At 49.2% G+C, this 17,860-nt stretch overlaps 1 protein-coding gene across 3 annotated transcripts in view; it reads left to right on the top strand.

Moving 5' to 3' along the window:
- Window positions 1–2,002: 2,002 nt before the first annotated feature.
- The window catches only part of GNG2 (G protein subunit gamma 2), a 91,810-nt gene continuing 75,952 nt past the window's right edge, over window positions 2,003–17,860 (top strand). For 2 of the 3 annotated variants that reach the window (XM_054026669.1, XM_054026670.1), the window contains exon 1: window positions 2,003–2,206. The gene's annotated coding sequence lies outside the window, so the exon portion shown is untranslated. Of the gene's footprint in view, window positions 2,207–2,501; window positions 2,657–17,860 lie in introns of those variants that run through there. The other variant, XM_054026671.1, reaches the window with a different exon arrangement.

The following is a 17,860-nucleotide window of genomic DNA, read 5'->3' as shown; positions in this document are numbered from 1 at the left end:
CCATCTTCAGCATATAGAGTTTTCTGCAAAGAACAACTGTAGACTTCTTTTGCTCTCTCTGTGCCTGTAATTTTGCAGGTGCAAATAATTATCCTGGTGTACAATTTAGGCTACTTACACCTACAAATCAGATATTTAAAAGTCTAATCAGGTGATGACAGCTAAATGAGCTAAATTGTGTCTCTGGTTATTTTTGGGTGCAAATACTGGGTGCAAAAACAGAAGCCATCTTAAAAAAAAAAAACACCAGCAACAAAAACTGTCTCCGTGCTTCCCTATGGTCGTTTTCTTCCCAAATGGCCCCCTTTAAAGCTTGCAGACTTGTGACAGGACATTTTAGATTAAATTATTAGAAATAAAGTTATATTTGTTCTTATAACATCAAAGAAGATACCAGGGACCAAATATTCAAGTGGCCTCCTTATAGATGTAGTTGTCAGCACACAAGGCAGTGTAGCCAAGTGGATGGAGCACTGGACTGGGACTGAGAAGATCTGGATTCTATTCCCAACTCAGCAACTGGTCTGCTAGGGGAGAGGGAGATGGGGACAAACCTGCCGGGCCTGCAGTTACCTCACCACAGAGGATTTACTGCTTGGTTTGGAAAGGTTTGCCTAGAAGCAAAACCCTTTGATTTGCTCCTACAGGCAGCATGGTGGTGGGTCAGCCGGGGCAATATGAGGGGCAGTGTGTGTAGGGGGTGAGACTGGGGGGGATATCAGTGGGGCAGTGTGTGTAGGGAGGGAGGCCGGGGGGATATCAGCGGGGCAGTGTGTGTAGGGAGGGAGGCTGGGGGGATATCAGTGGGGCAGTGTGTCGAGGGGCAGCTGGGGCGATATGCGGGGCAGTGTGTACAGGGGGTGAGGCCAGGGGTATATCAGTGGGACAGAGGGGCACATTGTCTGTAGGGGTCAGGCCGGCCCGGGGTATATCTGTGGGGCAGTTTGTGTAGGGGGTCAGCAGGGGTGCAGTGTGTGTAGGGGCAGCTGGGGGATATGGAGGGCAGCGGGGGGGCAGTGTGTGGAAGGGGTCAGGCCGGGGGATATGGGGAGACAGCGGGGGGGGGCATTGTGTAAGTAGGGGCAGCCGGGGGGATATTAGTGGGGCAGAGGGGCACAGTGTGCGTAGGGGGTGAGGCCGGGGGGATAGCGGTGGGGCAGAGGGGCGCAGTGTGTGTAGGGGCTATGGGAGGACAGCAGGGCAGTGAGTGTAGTGGTATGGGGGGACAGCGGGGCGGTGTGTGTAGGGGCTATGGGGGGACGGGGGCGCAGTGTGTGTAGGGATATGGGGGGACAGGGGGTGGGCAGTGAGTGTAGGGGCCGTGGGGGGACAGCAGGGCGTGTAGGGGCTGTGGGGGGACAGAAGGGCACAGTGTGTGTAGGGATACAGGGGGGCGGTGAGTGTAGGGGCTGTTAGGTTGCAGAGGGGCACAGTGTGTGTAGGGGTTGTGGGGGGACAGCAGGGCACAGTGTGTGTAGGGGCCGTGGGGGGACAGCAGGGCACAGTGTGTGTAGGGGCTATGGGGTGACGGGGGGACAGCGGGGCAGGGTGTGTGTAGGGGCTGTCGGGAGGGCAGGGGGGCGCAGTGTGTGTAGGGGTTGTGGGGGGACAGCGGGGCGGGGTGAGTAGGGGCTGTGGAGGGGAGGCAGGGGGCGCAGCGTGTGTAGGGAATGTAGGGGGACAGCGGGGCGCGGTGTGTGTAGGGGCTGTGGGGGGAGGGCAGGGGGCGGGGTGTGTAGGGGCTGTCGGGGGACAGCGGTGTGTGTAGGGGCTGTGGGGGGGGGACAGCGGGGCGGGGTGTGTAGGGGCCGTGGGGGGACAGCGGGGCCCGGGGCGCGCCTGCACGTGGGGGGGCGAAGCTGCAGGCCCCCGGCCGCGGTTCCTGCCTGGCCGCCCGGGGGCCCGCGGGCGGGCGGACGGGGAGCGGCCCGTGGGCGGTGGCCGCGCGGGGGCGGGCGGCAGGCAGGGAAGGGCGGGCCGGGGCCGGGGCGGGGGACGCAGCCTGCGCCGGGCGAGCTCGGAGCTAGCGCCGCCGAGCCGGGGAGGAGGAAGTCGGAGCCGCGCCGCTTCCTGTCCCCAGGATGATGATCGCAGACAAAGCTGGGTGGGGACGCCGCTCCCAGGGCTGCCGCTGAGCCCGCCGCCCCTCCCGGAGAAGGCGAGCTCCAGCTGTTCCCCCCGGGCGAGCCGCGACCGGAGCTAGAAGGTAAAAGCCCCAATCTCCGGGGAGTCCGGTTCCGCTCCAGCCCCGGGCGCTGCTGGCTAGCTAGGGGGGCCGGCTGGGCAAGTCTCAGCCACCGGGGCTTTTTGTTAAACAGACCCATTTACACGGGGGTAAGTAAGCGGCGTGACGCTGTTTCCACCCAGTTCCCCACCCGCAGGAGCCAGGCGGGGCGTGTGCATCGCCCACCCGGAGCCAGCGCTGGGGCTTGGTCCAGCCGCTCTTGCTCACACACGCTACACGGTTGTGGAGCGAGGCTGGCGCTGGAGGATGTTAATTGCAATTATCGCTGTTAAAAGCGTGCGCGGAAATTGCTTCTGGTGTGTCTGCCATTTACAAACGGTCTGGTAATAGGGACTCGGGATCCCAGGCAAGTGGCCGCTAGATATGCATCCCCTGCTCAGATAACCGCGGAAACCACCCCACTCTTCGCTGGTAGGTTTGATGTATAGTTGAAGTTGTTTACTCTAAAGCAAAGGAAGAAACGGATTCGTTAGAAACAGTCACCGTGCGTTGGTTTCAAGCTTTGGCAAGCCCTTCCAGAGTGTTCATTTTAGCTTTCTAGACGAAATGGGCCGTGGCATTCAACCAGATGGAGGTGAGAGGGAGCACCCGAAGCAGAAGTGCGGATGGCTGGTCTCTTAGCAGAATGGTGGCCAAATAAACAAGGTGCAGAGTGCTTTCCCCTAATTCCTGGAGAGATCGTAGGAGGGCATGATAGCAGGTCCGTTTTAATTTAAAAATACCAGTGTCTTGTACGCCCCTTCCCAGTGCCATTCACAAATCGGAACACAGGAAAGGGGTTGTTTTGGGAATTCGGATTGTGAACATTTTGCATGGAAACATAGATCGGGGGTTAAAGACTGTCAATAAAAATTAGACTCTTTGTAAAAGGTCCCGTCTCCTCAACAAAGATTTAATTTAGAAATTTTGATCCTCAGTTAATCAACTGATTTGCTGTTGTAGGAAAAGCTTTTTCATGGATGAATGAGGTCTAGTGTTCCATTTATTTATTTATTTGGGGAAGGGAAGGGGAGGGATTTTCATTTAACTGAAATTAACCTTCCTCCCCGAAATAGTCAGTATAAAATCAAACTTGAAAATTTCAATGATACATAAATATCTAATTCCCTATCTCTTTGGATTAGAATCTTTCCACCCCTTAAAGTTATCATTTTATCTCAAAGATGGAATACCAAAGTATTAGCCACACCCTTACTCCACCTCTTCAGACAGAAGCAGTTGGACAAAGCACAAAGGAGCATCTGTACAAAGGATTCGAGTTCAGAATATTATTTTTCAAAACCCATTTTTTTATTACTGGGTTTTAACAGGAAATACTGGTGATCGGTAACTGTTTAATGAGGAGTAACCATGGCAAAGGAGAATTTTGTCTACATTGCTGTTAGAAATATGTGCAAAACTATAGAAATGATATACAGATGCAGGTGGGAAAAATTAACTTGGGAAACTTAATTCCTTGGGTTTATTTTTCAAATAATGGAATCGATAGAGGAGAATTCCTTGAATACAAGTCTTTCTTGCTACCTTAATTGAAAACGGATTTTATATATAAACAAAAATCCCCATCTCTCTCTCTCTCTCCCCACCCCCAAGATGATATTAAAGTTAGAGTATAATCAACTAAAAGGTAATGATCCTTAACTTATAGGACAGAAGTAACTTTCATACTGTGGTACCTGTTGTATCTAGCTCACTGTAGTCATTTAAAATTAGGTTTATTGCTCCCATATTTTATTTAAGGAGCCGGAGACTGGCATAAAACTGATTTTCTGGCCAACTCCCAATCGGGATCCTCCCACTGCTCTCCCTAAGACAACACAGAAGTAGAGCTTGTAGTTCTGCCCAGTAAACAAACCTCTGAATTGTCAGATAGCTTGGACTAAAAGATTAACCTGTATTTCTGTGCTGTACAAGGAAAAAGGTTTCCATGTATACTGGCAGCATGATGTGTCCAGTACAATAATGGGGTTTTATTTTTTGTTGTTTGGGGGAGGGGGTTGCTTATAGTTTGACTGTATTAACTGGATTTCACTGAATACATTTTGAGACTGAAATTTTTAATCCTCTTTTCTGCCATATGGCCAGTGGATGAACTGAAATATGACTCAATTAATTATCCCATAGAAAGCACTAGGGTGAAGCTCTTGTGTTTTTTTAAATTGCCTGCATCTCCTGAGTAGATGGGGTGTGTTAGAAGCACTCGGTGCAAAAGCCTGTCTCTAATGCTGTAAAAGAACCACGCGGAGATTCTTGATCAGTTTAATTTAAGGCAGTGCTCCGAATGCAGGCTGTTGGAGCACTTATTCAGAGGATTATAATAGGTCTTTTCTAATACACCACAAATCTTTTGATTATAGCATTACTCAAGTCAGCACAGTGTTGCGGTTGGTACTGTCCGTGCCCTACTCCATTGTTCACCATGAATATCGACGTAAATCCGTACCACTAGGCTGCTGATCAGTTTTGTAAATGCCTTAGTCATGGTACTGTTTGGATGAGATTCTTCCCCACCACCCCGCCCGGAATCAAGAAGGGACCAAAATACATTAGTGTTTTTGTTTGCTTTTGTTATGTTTTCCCCAGAAAATAAACTTCCCCTCCCCCCGTTTTAAAGCGGGCCTTAAGAAGAGCTCTGTGTCAGCTCGAAAGCTTGTCTCTTTCACCAACAGAAGTTGGTCCAATAAACGATATTACCTCACCCACTTTGTCGCTCTAATCTCCTAGGCCAAACGCGGCAACGACAACACTGCAAACTATATAAGGAGTCGTGTCTACATAAGAAACATATTTTTTCTGCTCATTACAGTGTTAGTTACTGTACCAGGAGCCTATCAGAAACAAGTGTGGACCCAATGAGTATTTCCAGAATGGGGGATCAGGTCATGTGACCCCATGTCCTGTTGGTTCTTTAATATATTTTTTCCTCTTGCACAGTTGCATTTTCTGTTGTGCTTTAGGCAAGGAGGGGATGGAAGAAAGAGCAGGCAGGGTGCCCTGATTTAGGGAGGGCATTCTGGGTATAAGGAGCATCTTGGAATATGGTGCTTCCACATTGTGTGGGCGTGGAAGGAGAGCATCCAGAATGCAGGAGGAGTTGGCAAGTATAGCGCATGGGTGGGGGGATAGTGGGAAACCGGGCTGGAGAGCTCGCGAGGGAGAAGCCAGGCTGTGCAGAGCGTTGGAGAAGAGTTTGAACTGGATACAGAATGATCCGTTTTCTTTACTGGGGCTGCTAATTGCTTTTAAATGCTGCATTAGGAAGGTTTCTAAGCAGCATTCAGGAACGACTTGGCTGGCACTGAGAGTTTCTTGCTGGACTGCTTCTCTTCAAGGCATGCCTCGTGCCGCTGTGCTTTTCCATCCCAGTTATCCCGGTGACTGAGTGTTAATGGGAGTGGCCACTTTACTTGCGGAAGTTGCCGTGTGTACCTTCTGCTTGTGTTCACCAACGAAAGGCGAATAAAAGCCAATGGTGTATTTAATATCCCACATCTGCCAACTCAGCCCCCCCATATATGATGGGGATGTGTCTTCAGGCAATGCACAGGAAGTGAGAAACATTTGTGGTCATGTCTCTGTGTTTGAGGAGAAGTCTTTTCCCTACTCCTTTGGGGGTATTGTAGGTGCTATAGCACACCCAGGGGTATATGGCAATCATATGAAAGGTGGTATGGTATATCTCTTGAGCAGGAGTGATGAACAGAGCGAATTCAACCAGATGATGTCTGGGATTATAAACAGTATGGGGGGGGGGGGAAAGCCTTGGATTTTGCTGCCTGCAGCTTGGGAGCTAATCTTGAAACGTGGGAGAACAGGTGTAGCAGTGAGGTTGTTTCCAGACCTAGTGAGAGTCTGGCTTGGTACCTCCAGGGAATCCCGCTGGCACAGCTCTTACTCCTCAATCTCACTGGGGCCGGCAATTTGTTCGGAACATATTGAGACTAGCTCTCCAGACGCAGAGCGCGCGGCAGAAATCGGCTCACTGGAGAGCTTGGCATGAGCAAGCGTTGCCCTAGTGGGCTGCTGCTGCCGTGTGCACATTCCAAGTTCTGGGAGCCTCCGCCCCATGCCAGCTGGAAGCTCCGGGGAGGGGTCAGTCCTGTTTAATGAAAACCTCTGTCACGTTAGAAAGCGATTGTAAAACCCGGGGCAGACCAGACAGGGTTGCACTTAAAGTGCCGCTCTGTCTCCGGCAGTCTGCAGAGACGTACATTAAAGGAAACCTTGGGAGTTCCCTTGGCTGCCCATTCAACCGAAGTAACTAACCTCAGACAGGCTCGGCCTGTGCCCAAGTATCCATCTCGGTGCCTTCTCCTCAGACAGGTTCCCCATCCATTTCTCCTGCTGGCCTTTGAGAAAGTGGCTCGTAATTGGATTTCAATTTCAGGGAAAGGTCTAAATCTAGTTTCCTCCCCATTGTTAAATACTTCGGTGTGTGCGTTTCCTGGTGGCAGGGCGCTACCGCTGGGGGGGTGAGTGACGATGCGAGGAGACAGTACAATCTGAACATCTTCTGGAGGATGAGTCTGATTCTGCCCTCGCTTACGCGCCCATGCCACCGCAATGCGGCCAAAATCTGGCAAATCTCTCCCCTGGAGGGGGAGCCTGGGGTACAGCAGTGTCACTGTAGCTGCTCTTAGGCCAACCACTCCACCTACTCAGCTGCCAGCCTAGGATGTGTGGCCGGAAGATAGGGGGGCGGCCAGGCCTCCCCTTCACTCCAGTGATCCCCGGCCATCATAACAGCTCCTTGAGGTCCCTTCCCACTGGTACAGGTTATAATAGCCTAACCCATAGCCAGGGACTGGCCTGGTGAAGAGCAAGCTCATGCTTCTGCACACCCCCTCCTCAGCTGCACCAAGAACTCCTTGGCCGGAGCTTAGATCTAGCTCGGTACCTTTTATCTGCTTGGCTTCTGGCCCGTGAGCTGGTTTACCAAGAAGAGTGAGCAGAATCCGCAGGGATTTGTGTTTGTTTGCGAATTGTTTGCCTAGACGGACCCAGCCAGTTAGCGGCCACGACAAGGCCGATTTCAAAGATGTGGAAGACGTAATGCAGAGGGTGGGTAGCAAGAAGCATCAGCCGTTCCGGCTGGATTCAGGCCAGGGTGACGTTCTGGTCTCGTTTTGGAAGATGATGAGGTTAGGGTGTGAGAGAAGAAAAAGGTTGGTTGGTTCTGGCGAGCTCTGAATCATACTTGGTCCTGCAGTAACTTAAGTTCAGCAGAGCTTTCCATAGTGTGCATCTAGGTGAAAGATTCATGATTTCGTCTCTATTTCCTAATTTGCCAATGAAATCTGCTTTCCATAGATGACCGCTGACAATGGGCCTTGGTTCTTGTTAGCGGAGGACAGTAATTGCAGGTGCATTGGAGAACAGCTGACTCTAGCCCTGGGGAAGATAGTATTAGAAGTGAGTAAAATGGACTGAGTGCCGGGTGAACAGAGCTGTGAGCGTCCACCGAACAGTGCTGAAAAGAGGCTAGTGAGAGCCAGTGTGGACATAAGCCGAGCCAAGTGGCCTGGAGGATGCCTCTTGCGTGCTGCGGGCTGGGTTCTCAGGGCTGCTGAGGCCCTAAGCAGTGGAAAGTGGCCTTACAGCAACCAGAGATGGCCTATGGAGAATTTGCTCTGTGCAGGGGAACTCTGCTTGCCAAAAGCTGGTTGTTTTTTTTTTTTGCACCCCCTTCACTCCTCATACTGGGGGGGACGACACAAGGGGATTGTTTGAGGAGCAGGGAGGGGAACTCTGCTGCCCTGCAACTTTAACTTGTGCCTGCGCCATTTGTGTTCAGGATTAGAAAACTGTAACCAGGTTCTTTCTGGGTTCCCCCACTACTTAGCTGAGTTTGGGTGGGGCGGAGAATCTGCCCCGTCAGGTTAGAATTCCTTCCATTGTATTCTCTAATCTACTAGCAAACATAATGTTCCTGCTTCTCTTGATTCTACCTTTAAAATAGGGCCATGAAATTGCAAACTATTTGCAACCGAAGCAGATATGTCCTCTCTAAACAATTGACAAAGTCACATTAATTGGATTATAGTGCTGGGTTTTATGTAGATTTATCCTAGATGGCTGAATCATACAAGGAACTGTTTTTCTCTATTCACACCAAGAGGAAGGCAGACCCAGATTCTGTCTCCAAAGAGCACAGCAGCTGTGCTTGATGCGTGTAAGGATGATAACTGAAGGGAGAGTATTCCTGCGAGAGAGAGAGAGAGAGAGAGAGAGAGAGAGAGAGAGAGGGGTGTGTGTGTGTGTGTTCTGTTGTCAGTCTAAAAACAGTGTGGCAGAGGCACCACTTCTTCTTTTTAAAAATCTGTGAGTCATTTTAAGAGAGAAACAACCTCCAGTACATGTGGTTACCATAGTAATTAGGCCTGGCATGATGGCTGATTGTGCGATGTTAAATCCCTGTTGAAATCTCTGGCAGGGAGATATGTCCTGTGGACTCTAGGAGAGACCCTCAAGAGTTTTGGGGCCCGATCCTGTACGCCCTACCCAGGTGAAAGTCCCCAAGGAAGGTAGTGGGAATTTTGCCTTTGTGAAGAGCGTGAAACTAGACCTGAATGGTTGTAAATTTTGCCCTCGACTCCACAGCTGCAAAAACCACCGTTATCTGAGGTCTCCTAGCACACAGGGCCCTGGAGCTGGTTGTCCAAGATTTTCAAGAAGACAGGCCCCCTTTCATCCCCCGCCTCTCGGGAGAGCGTCAGTTACTCAGGGAGTTGAAACGCTGAAACAAGGAGACAGGCTGGGGGAAGCGGGTTCCTCTTCTTCAGAGGGCAAGTGGGAGGTGGTGTCTCAGGACCCTTCTGGCTCTCAAGTCATCTGTGCAGAGGGGCAGGTCCTGTGTGCTGTGTTCTGGCTCTTCCCTCCCCGTTACAGAGCAACATGTTGGCATTTTGGTCAGCGGGTGAGGCTGATGCCCTACCCCCACCCCTTTGCTGCTAAGCCACAAAGCTGGGAAATCTGGAAGTGCGATGCCTGGATGCCTATTGGACACGGCCACGAATGTCCAGAGGATTGGAAGGGGGTGGGGGCTACCCTGCCTGTATCCACCCACCCCAGAGAGACAACCTCATGTCAGAGGGCTTTTCCCTCCAATACTGCTGCTTGCTGGAACGTTTTTCAGGGCTATTCCCTGAGCTTGGTTAAAAAGCCAAAACAATGCGCGGACACGCTGCCTCGGGCCCAACTGCGATTCTCCCGCCGTGGCTAATGCTCATTCTTACTTCTGCTTCTTTTGCTACATCCTTATGGGGTCCGTTTCACTTCCTTGCTTCCACTTGTCTCATCTTTTTGCTGATTGGCTCATCAGTTCGGTGAAGCTTGCTTCGATGCATTTTCCCCCCCACCACCACCACCACTTCCTAAAACCTCATCGGATGTTTTCTCATTACTCGCTTCTGCTTCAGTCTGTTGCTTCGTTGAACTGTGAGCAAATAGGATTTTGAAGTTCTCCTCCCTCTACTAGCTCTCCTAAGATGGACAAGATCTTCCGTTGGGGCGATGGAGGGAGACGTGCTTTAATGCTTTAAATGCTGAATGTCAGCAAAGAATGGCTCCTTCACAGAGTGGATCTGTGTAGGCTAGAAGTCTTGTACACCTAGTCCCTGGGCTGGATCCCCGACCTCTTTGATATCTGTATGTGACTTGCATTGCATCAAATTCTGGGGAATCTAAGCTTCCATTTAAAACCCCCACTATTTTTAATCATCAGCATTGTGAAGAAAGTTCCTGTTTGAATGTGACTGGTATGGTACTCTCTGCCAGATTTGGAAGAGAGCCTGAAACTCGAAAATTAATTCCAGGTGATGAAGACTAAAATTTCATTTGCCCCAGGAAGGCCGTGATCTCTGGGCAAGCCCCTCATTGACATCAGGGCTATATCCTAAACCCCCAGCAGATCTCCCACTGAAGTGATACCCCTGCCCATGGGCCATAGTTAAACATGGGATTTGGCCCTCTCCCCTGAATGAGTTTGACACCACTCATGTAAATGTGTCTGTTTCAAACTATTACAAATATGATGCACTGGCAAGGAGGGGGTGCATTACAATGCAGCGGGGAACAGTTCCATTTCAGTCGCATCTTGCACCCTGCCTTCAGCTAGACTTTTGCAGATGGAGCACCACTCACCTAAGGAAACATTCCAGCACTTGCAAACAGCCGGCCAGCTTTCAGCTCTGACCTGACTTCCTGCTTCCAGCTATAAATTAGGCTAAAAGTTTAAACTCACACAAGCAGCAAATAGGCGCCTGGAAGATGTTGTTCAGACCCTTTCCTCTTTTCTAGCTGCTGCCGTTTCTTCTTTTTGGTTCCTTATTCACGTCTGTTTCTTCTGGTCACCATCTCCAATCACAACAGCGGGAGGAGTCCTAGGGAAATGGTGAGATGTCCCCGGTGAATGCTGAGGCTGGATCTAATGAGCATGCAGCGCTTTGTTAGGAAAAGGAGCCTGTGACGGAGGGTGGCCCATGAGAATCTGGATGTTTGAAATCTAGCCCTGTCACCTCTGCTGAGAGCCAGGCCTGACAGCTTAAACGCACAATTACTTTAATAGAATCCTAGAATATCAGGAAGGGACCTCAGGAGGTCATCTAGTCCAACCCCCTGCTCAAAGCAGGACCAATCCCCAGACAGATTTTAGCCCCGATCCGTAAATGGCCCCCTCAAGGATTGAACTCACAACCCTGGGTTTAGCAGGCCAGTACTCGCACTCGGGGAGGGATAGCTCAGTGGTTTAACGCACAGGGCAGGGGATGCCCCTTAAATTGGGCGTCCTGCAGCAGCAGCTGTTCGTACAAATCTAATTCATTGGCAGAAGTCAGAGGTGGAACTGCTGCTTCGCAAGCAAGTGCTCTGTGGCTGTGCTAAAGCAACAGCTATTGGGGTTCATGTTGGCCAAGACCGCTCCAGCCAGAATCCGCACTCTGCCAGCAAAAATGTGCTTTTAGTTAAGACCGAGAAACGTAATACTCAGTGTGGGAGGAGAGTTACATTTGTGCAACATTGTGGTGAGCAAAGCATCAGTAAATACAATGTTAAGGTTCCCACGCCAGCCATAACCTGGGCCTTGTGTTGCTTCATATGCTGTTAACTTGCCTGGCTTTATATAAAATATGACTATTAATGCAAATACTATATATACCCAAGGGAACCAGGTGACGGTTGCTGTGGGAACCAAGACTTTGAATTTCCTGACTGGTGTGCACAAAACCTCACTCATCATATTGCATTAACAGTTTATGGCGCTTACCTTTTCTGAAGGCTAATCTATGATGGGTGAAGTGAGCTTCAAATGTAAGCACCAAACACTTTATTGCAACTCTTAATTGACTGCAGCTAGGGTCTGGCTCCAGCTGCATAGAGGGTCTGATCCACTGAAGTCCTTGGGAGCGTTTCCATGGACTTTGATGGGCTTTGGTCGAAGCCCATAATTAGTAGATTAAGGTTGTTTGAAAGTGGAGCTCTCTCCAAAGCTTTGAGGGTTTGGAGAGAGTAGGAGCCAGAGGCAAACCACTCCTGGGTTTGGGTTACAAGGCCAAAGCCTAATAGATGAAGTCTGAAAAACCCCAAACCACTTTGGTTTTGTTCACTGCTCCATCCAGAGCTCCCCAGCGTGCTGCGCTGTAAAGCAGTTAGTGTCCAACGGAGTGCAGGGCTGTCCGAGCCTTGGACAGCCCCTCACTTTTGTTTTATTAACCATACTTCTTCAGACATGTCCAGGTTCCTGGGTCGTCCCATGGCAAATTTCAAACAGATATATATTTGGAGAGATCCGAATTCAAAGAATCTCTCTCAAGATTGACTTTAGCCATGAAAAAATACATTCCTCCCACCCCCCCAGTGAAGAAATGAGCAAATGGAATTGTTCCAAGCTTTACAAATAAATGAATCATCTGCCTGCAGAACACTCCACGGTGACTGGGCAATGGATGTACTGTGAATGCTGCTTATTAAGCCAAATCAAATTAGTTTTCACCCTTATCTTGTCCTCCCCTTGCTCCTCACTCATTAATTTTCTTCACTTGTTATCTCTCACCATCACTGTCGCTCAGTCTATGTAGTTTGTCCGAGAGAGGATCAAGAGGTGACTTGACCATGGTCTACAAGTACCTACATGGGGAGGAGATTTCTGATAGAAGATGTCTCTTTAATCTAGCAGGAAAAGGTGTAACAAAATCCAGCAGCTGGAAACTGAAGAGAGACAAGTTCAGAGTACAAATAAGGTGCAGATTTTTAACGGTGTGGTGGGTAATTAACCACTGGAACAATTTATCTAGGGAGGTGGTGGATTGTCCAGCTCTTGCAGTCTTTAAATCAAGGCTGGATGTCTTTCTAAAAGAGATGCTCTAGCTCAAACTGAAGTCATGGGCTTGATGCAGATGTTCCTGGCTGAGGTTCTGAGGCCTGTGTGATGCAGGAGATCGGACTCGACGATCCCTTCTGGCCTTAAAATCCATAAATCCTCTGGGAAGGTGTTCAGCTCTTTTGAAGGAGTGTCTGTCTCTTTATGACACAGGTACAGCACTCTGCACAATGGGACCCAGATCCCTGATTGAGGCTTTTAGGTGCTATAGCAATACAAATAAATAATTATAATTAATAATAGACTGAGACGAGTATAAGCCTGAGCGATTCTCCTCCCCCCCCCCCCCCCAGTGCCTTATAATGAAGTGTCCTCTTGGTCATAACTAGCATCAGGCTTGTACATAAATGTCAATATCTTCCTGGTGCCAGGAGCAAACAACTGACTATCCAGTGATTAGATGACTCAGAGAAGTTGAAAGTGAAACGAGTCCTGGAGCAGGTCATGGTGAAAGACGTCCTTTGCCATCCTGGCTGAAGTTACAGCAATCCAGCTACACTAGTCACCTTAATTGATTTAAGTGTATAGCTTTAAATGGGTTATTGTGATCCACTTATTCGGTGTGACAGTAACAGGAATGGGTGTTGCAGGACTGGGAAGCAGACATGAGATAGATACTGTACTAACTTTTCACACTTGTTAGATAAGCTCTTCTAGCTGATTGGGGGGGTCTTGATAAAATAGGTTTATCAAACAGTCCTGCAGTCCTACCACCACAGCCTTAGGGAAGGAAATCTACTGGAATTGTTACTAAAAGCAGTTTTTCTTGCCGGAAAAATTGCTGGCCACAGCTAGGTTCTGATAGAGTAAACCTAGTACAAGAGATAATAGGAGGATATAAGCCAACCACCAAATTCAAGTAAGATGTCTGAACATCAGTTAAGGAAGTGTTATGGTACGCCAATAGGTGGGTCCTCCTGTCCCCTGCAGCAGAAACTCACTTGATTTCCTAGGTAGTTAGGCACACTCAAGCCCCAGTCCTTCAATGTGATGGGTGTGGATGCACCTGTGTGTCCACGCTGAGTCCTGGAGAAGTCAGTGTTGCTCACCAAAGGTGCAGGGCGAGGTCATGCAGGGCCAGGCACCAGGAAGATTTTGGGGGAGATTTCCAAGCCGAGAAGAGAATGGACTAGCAGAGCGTTGCTGTGCATTACCCACTGTGATAAAACACCCACTGCATGAAATCCAATGGGTAAGTAAAAGGAAGGAGATACCCACAAAGTCCATGTCACATAGGCATGTAAGATTTTCACAGCCATCAATGGGATCTGGAATCCAGTTCCCATAAAGACCTCCCACACAAGGTTAAAATGAATGGAAATTGGACATCCAATCCCCCTAGTGTGACTCTGAAGTCAAAGAGGATGAGGTTTTTTTAAATGGTAATTTGTAGGTAATTTCGGTTTTGCTCAGAAGTAGCAGAGAGTCTCCCTCTCCCACGTTTTCCCTGTGTGCAGCGCATTTCGACAAAGAGGCTTATTGCTATACCGTTGAAATTAACCGGTGCCCTCTCAGTACTCTCTGGAAACTGCTGTGCTGCTGGCGCGAAGCCAGTCCCGGAAAGTGTGCTTCAGTCGCTTTAAAATGCCAAGATTATTCAGTAGCACCTAAGGAATGTGAGTTTTAATCACTGCCTTGGTCTGTCAGCTGTGGGATCTAGGAGGGGTTGGGTGCAAAGAGATGGGAATCAAAGTAGTTTTAGGGGTCACCGTCACAGGGTGGCTGGCCCTTTAAGGAGAAATGGGGCCTCCGCCCCACCTGTGACTAGATGTGCTCACCTCCCCAGGTGGGTAATAATGAATGAGATCATGTGATTAACTCAGGCCAGGCCTGGAGAGAGAAGGGAGGAAGGGACAGACTCCTGAACTAGTCCTTGGGACAGGGGGTTTAACTCTCCCACCAGGCAGGACGGAAGCCTGGGAGCAGCTGATGGGAAAAGCGGGGAGTAGCCAGGCTCCTGCAGGAACCCTGAAAAACCAGGGGGAGAGCAGCAGAGGCAGCTGGCTTGCTACCATGTGGAGCCAGATGGCTGGAAAAGGCAGGGGGAGGCCTGGGGAGAATTCCGCCGAAATAGGGCTGGGTGTAGCTTGTTTTGAGACTTGACTTTCAGGATTGTTTTAAACTGTTCTGTTCGAAAACCCGGACCCCCAGGAGGGGTGTCACTGGACAGAAAGCCGTGGTGGATTCTTCCTGGGAACTGAGCAGAAGGCAGCTGACACAGAGCCACCCCTGGCCATAAGGGCAGGTCTCAGGAGGCGGTTGACTCCATTACAGTCCTCAACTGGAAATTTAGTCAGATTTAAAAAAAAAAAATAGTAGTAAGCAGTGGTGTCAGATACTCCTCCTCTCCCAGGGCTTGTGCCTTACAATCACATTTTCCTATTTTTTTAAAGTGCTTTTGTTTCGTCTGTTGCTTTGTGCAAGATCTGCGCAGAGCCAACGGATTCCCTACTTCCCCTCCAGAATCAACTGTCTACGCCGAAAGTGCTGTCAAATGCCGAATGAATAAACTGGGGAGGGGGAAGGAAAATGTGGTGTTTTCTCATTTCTTTCCGGTATAGCCATCTCCGGTGTTAAAAACGTCTGGAGAGAAGGAGGAGTTCTTAGCTTGTCGGTGTCCCTTAAGTTTCAGGTGGCTAATGCAGCATGTCTCTTTTGGGGTCTTTTTCTGATTAACGTTTGGGCCCCAATTCAAGATAATGTCCCTATGCAGGAAATGCAGGAAAGCACATGCTTAAGTCCCATAGAAGTCAATGGGACTTAGAGACAAGCTTAAAGTTAAGCATGTGCTGAAGGGCTTTTCTGAATAGAGATGGATTTAAGCATACAGTTGACTGCTTTCCTGAATCAAGGCCAGAATTTGTGCTTTAAAAGGGTTTCCTCTGGGTCCTGAATTCTGTTCTTGGTCAAAAAATACCACTGTGTCCGAGAGGAATTCAAGAAGATGTAATAGCCAGTGGTGACTTGTGTGTGTGATTTATCAAGGAAGAGGGGATGAAATTGTGGCCCCTTTGAAGTCAGTGGGAGTTTTGCCATGGACTTCAACGAGGACAGGTTTTCACGGTTCTCACCCTGTGTCTGTGCACTCCTGCGTTCACCATTCCCACCTCTGCAGGAGCTGTTAACAATCAAACCCCGTCCTCAGACCTGTGCTTCTAGCATCAAAGAGGCTCATTCACTGTGAGGAAGTAAACTAACATTAAGACCGAAAAAACAAACGGATTCAACCAGTTGACTGCTCAAAGCTAACCAGGAAACAGTTTGCATTGCTTCTCTGCACGTCTTGTCCCACTTTGAGTTCCCTCTGAGGTGCTCCATGATGTCACCCTAATGGTCTCTGATCGTTTCTGGGCCCTAGGGGAGACTGAGAAATATAAGGCCACTAAAATGTTTGGGATTCTTGTTTCTCTTTGAAGCTGCTCATCTTATGCCCCACAAAAATCTTCCTTCCTGTGGTAGAGGATCTGTATATTGCAAGCAACAGAGAAGATGAAATCCTGTTCCTCATTGAAGTCCATGGAAAAATACCCATTGTCTTAAATAGGCCTAGAATTTCACCCACTGCACACGTGGCTAAACAGGACTAGAGCCCTTGTCTTTAAGCCCCATTAATATAGGTGTCTGCCAGTTGAGCTAAGGGAGAATTCCTGCAGTTACTAGTAGTAGTAATAATACCTAGCTTTTATGTAACCCCTGTTCATCAGGACATCTCAAAGCGCTTTACAAGGGAGGTCCGTATCCTCTCCGTTTTACACACGGGGAAACTGAGCGGTGGAGCGACTTGTCACCCAGCAGGCCAATGGAGGAGCTAGGAAGAGAACCCAGGTCTTCGGAGTCCCAGTCCAGTGCTCTATCCACTAGACCAGCAGTTCTCAACTGGGAGGTGCGGTCCGTGAGTCCTTTCAGGGGAGCCCTGGGGCCCCCCTGCTGAAACCCTGAGCCCTGGTGCCTCCCCATAGAGATGAAACTGGGAGCGGGGCTGAAGCCCCGAACCCCGGTGCCCCCCATGGGGCTGAAGCTGGGAACGGTGTGGGGCTGAAGCCCCAAGTTCCCCTCCCCCCTTAAGCCAGGAGCAGCATGGGGCTGAAACCCCGAGCTCCCCTGTTTTCTGATTCATTGAGAATCTGTTAAAAAGCTGACTCGTGAGCCTCCAGTTTGGAATGTATCCCCTGAGAGGAAATGGATGCACTCACCATAGAATTTAGCTTGAAAAATGGTAGGCTGTGTACAAACACCCAGTAAGAGGCAGTCCCCATCCCTAAGATCTTACAGTGTAAACAGATAAAGGGTGGGGTGGGAAACAGGTACAGAAATAGATTGTCAAGATCATGCAGCAGGCGAAGGGTAGCACTGGGATTTGAACCCAAGCCTCCTGATTCCCAGCCTACTGCCTTATCCCATAGACTATGTTGCTGCAAACAGGAGTTCTGTCATGTGCGAGTTTAAGGATTATCGGTTATCAGCAAGGTTCAAACATTGGACCTTCAGATCCCCAGCATGTACCTCTCTACCACCTGAGCTAAAGGTTAACTGTTTCACATCCCATGACAGCTCACTGTAATAATGACAGCTGGTAGCACTGCTATTAAGGTTGTCCAACGCTTCCAATTATAAGACCCTGTTTTCAGTGGCTTGTAACTTTGTACCTCAGTTCCCCATCTGTAAAATGGGGCAAATACCTTCTCATCTCATAGGGGTGCTGTGAAAATCAATCCGTTCTGTATTTGTGAAGCGCTCAGATACTGTCGTGATGAGGACCACAGACAAGCCCAGAGGGAAACCAATAATTCTGATTTCAGAGCAGGGTTTGAGTAGCGTGCGGTGAACAAGGCCTTGGGACGCATTGTACAACGAGGAGAAAACAAAACACTGGCTAGATGCTCGTTACCGAGCACTGTCCATCCGGTGCACTGAATGAGGCAGCGGCCCTATGAATAAAATAATATGTGATCATGTAATTAAAGACTGTCAAATTAAGGGGCCAAATTAAGCTGTGCAGGCATCCTTCATTGCAGCATTTCCTACATGTTCAGAGCTTGGCTTTGCAATGGTCCTTTAACGCAGTATTCTGTACAATACGGAATGCACGATGAGGTGGTGTGGCATAAAACTTTTAGCAGCATGAAATAGCGATATTGGTGTTAGCTGGGTGTGGCAAAGCCATGAGTGAGGTTATGCAGGTTATTCCGAATGCATGCTGATAAACCCTTCGTACCACACTGCCAGGTCGTCTGTGTATA

This window comes from Malaclemys terrapin, chromosome 4 (genome assembly GCF_027887155.1).
Source record: "Malaclemys terrapin pileata isolate rMalTer1 chromosome 4, rMalTer1.hap1, whole genome shotgun sequence".
In the NCBI taxonomy this organism is placed as follows: domain Eukaryota; kingdom Metazoa; phylum Chordata; order Testudines; family Emydidae; genus Malaclemys; species Malaclemys terrapin.
Note: the sequence above shows the minus strand (reverse complement) of the source record. Positions and strands in the feature narration are given on the sequence as shown.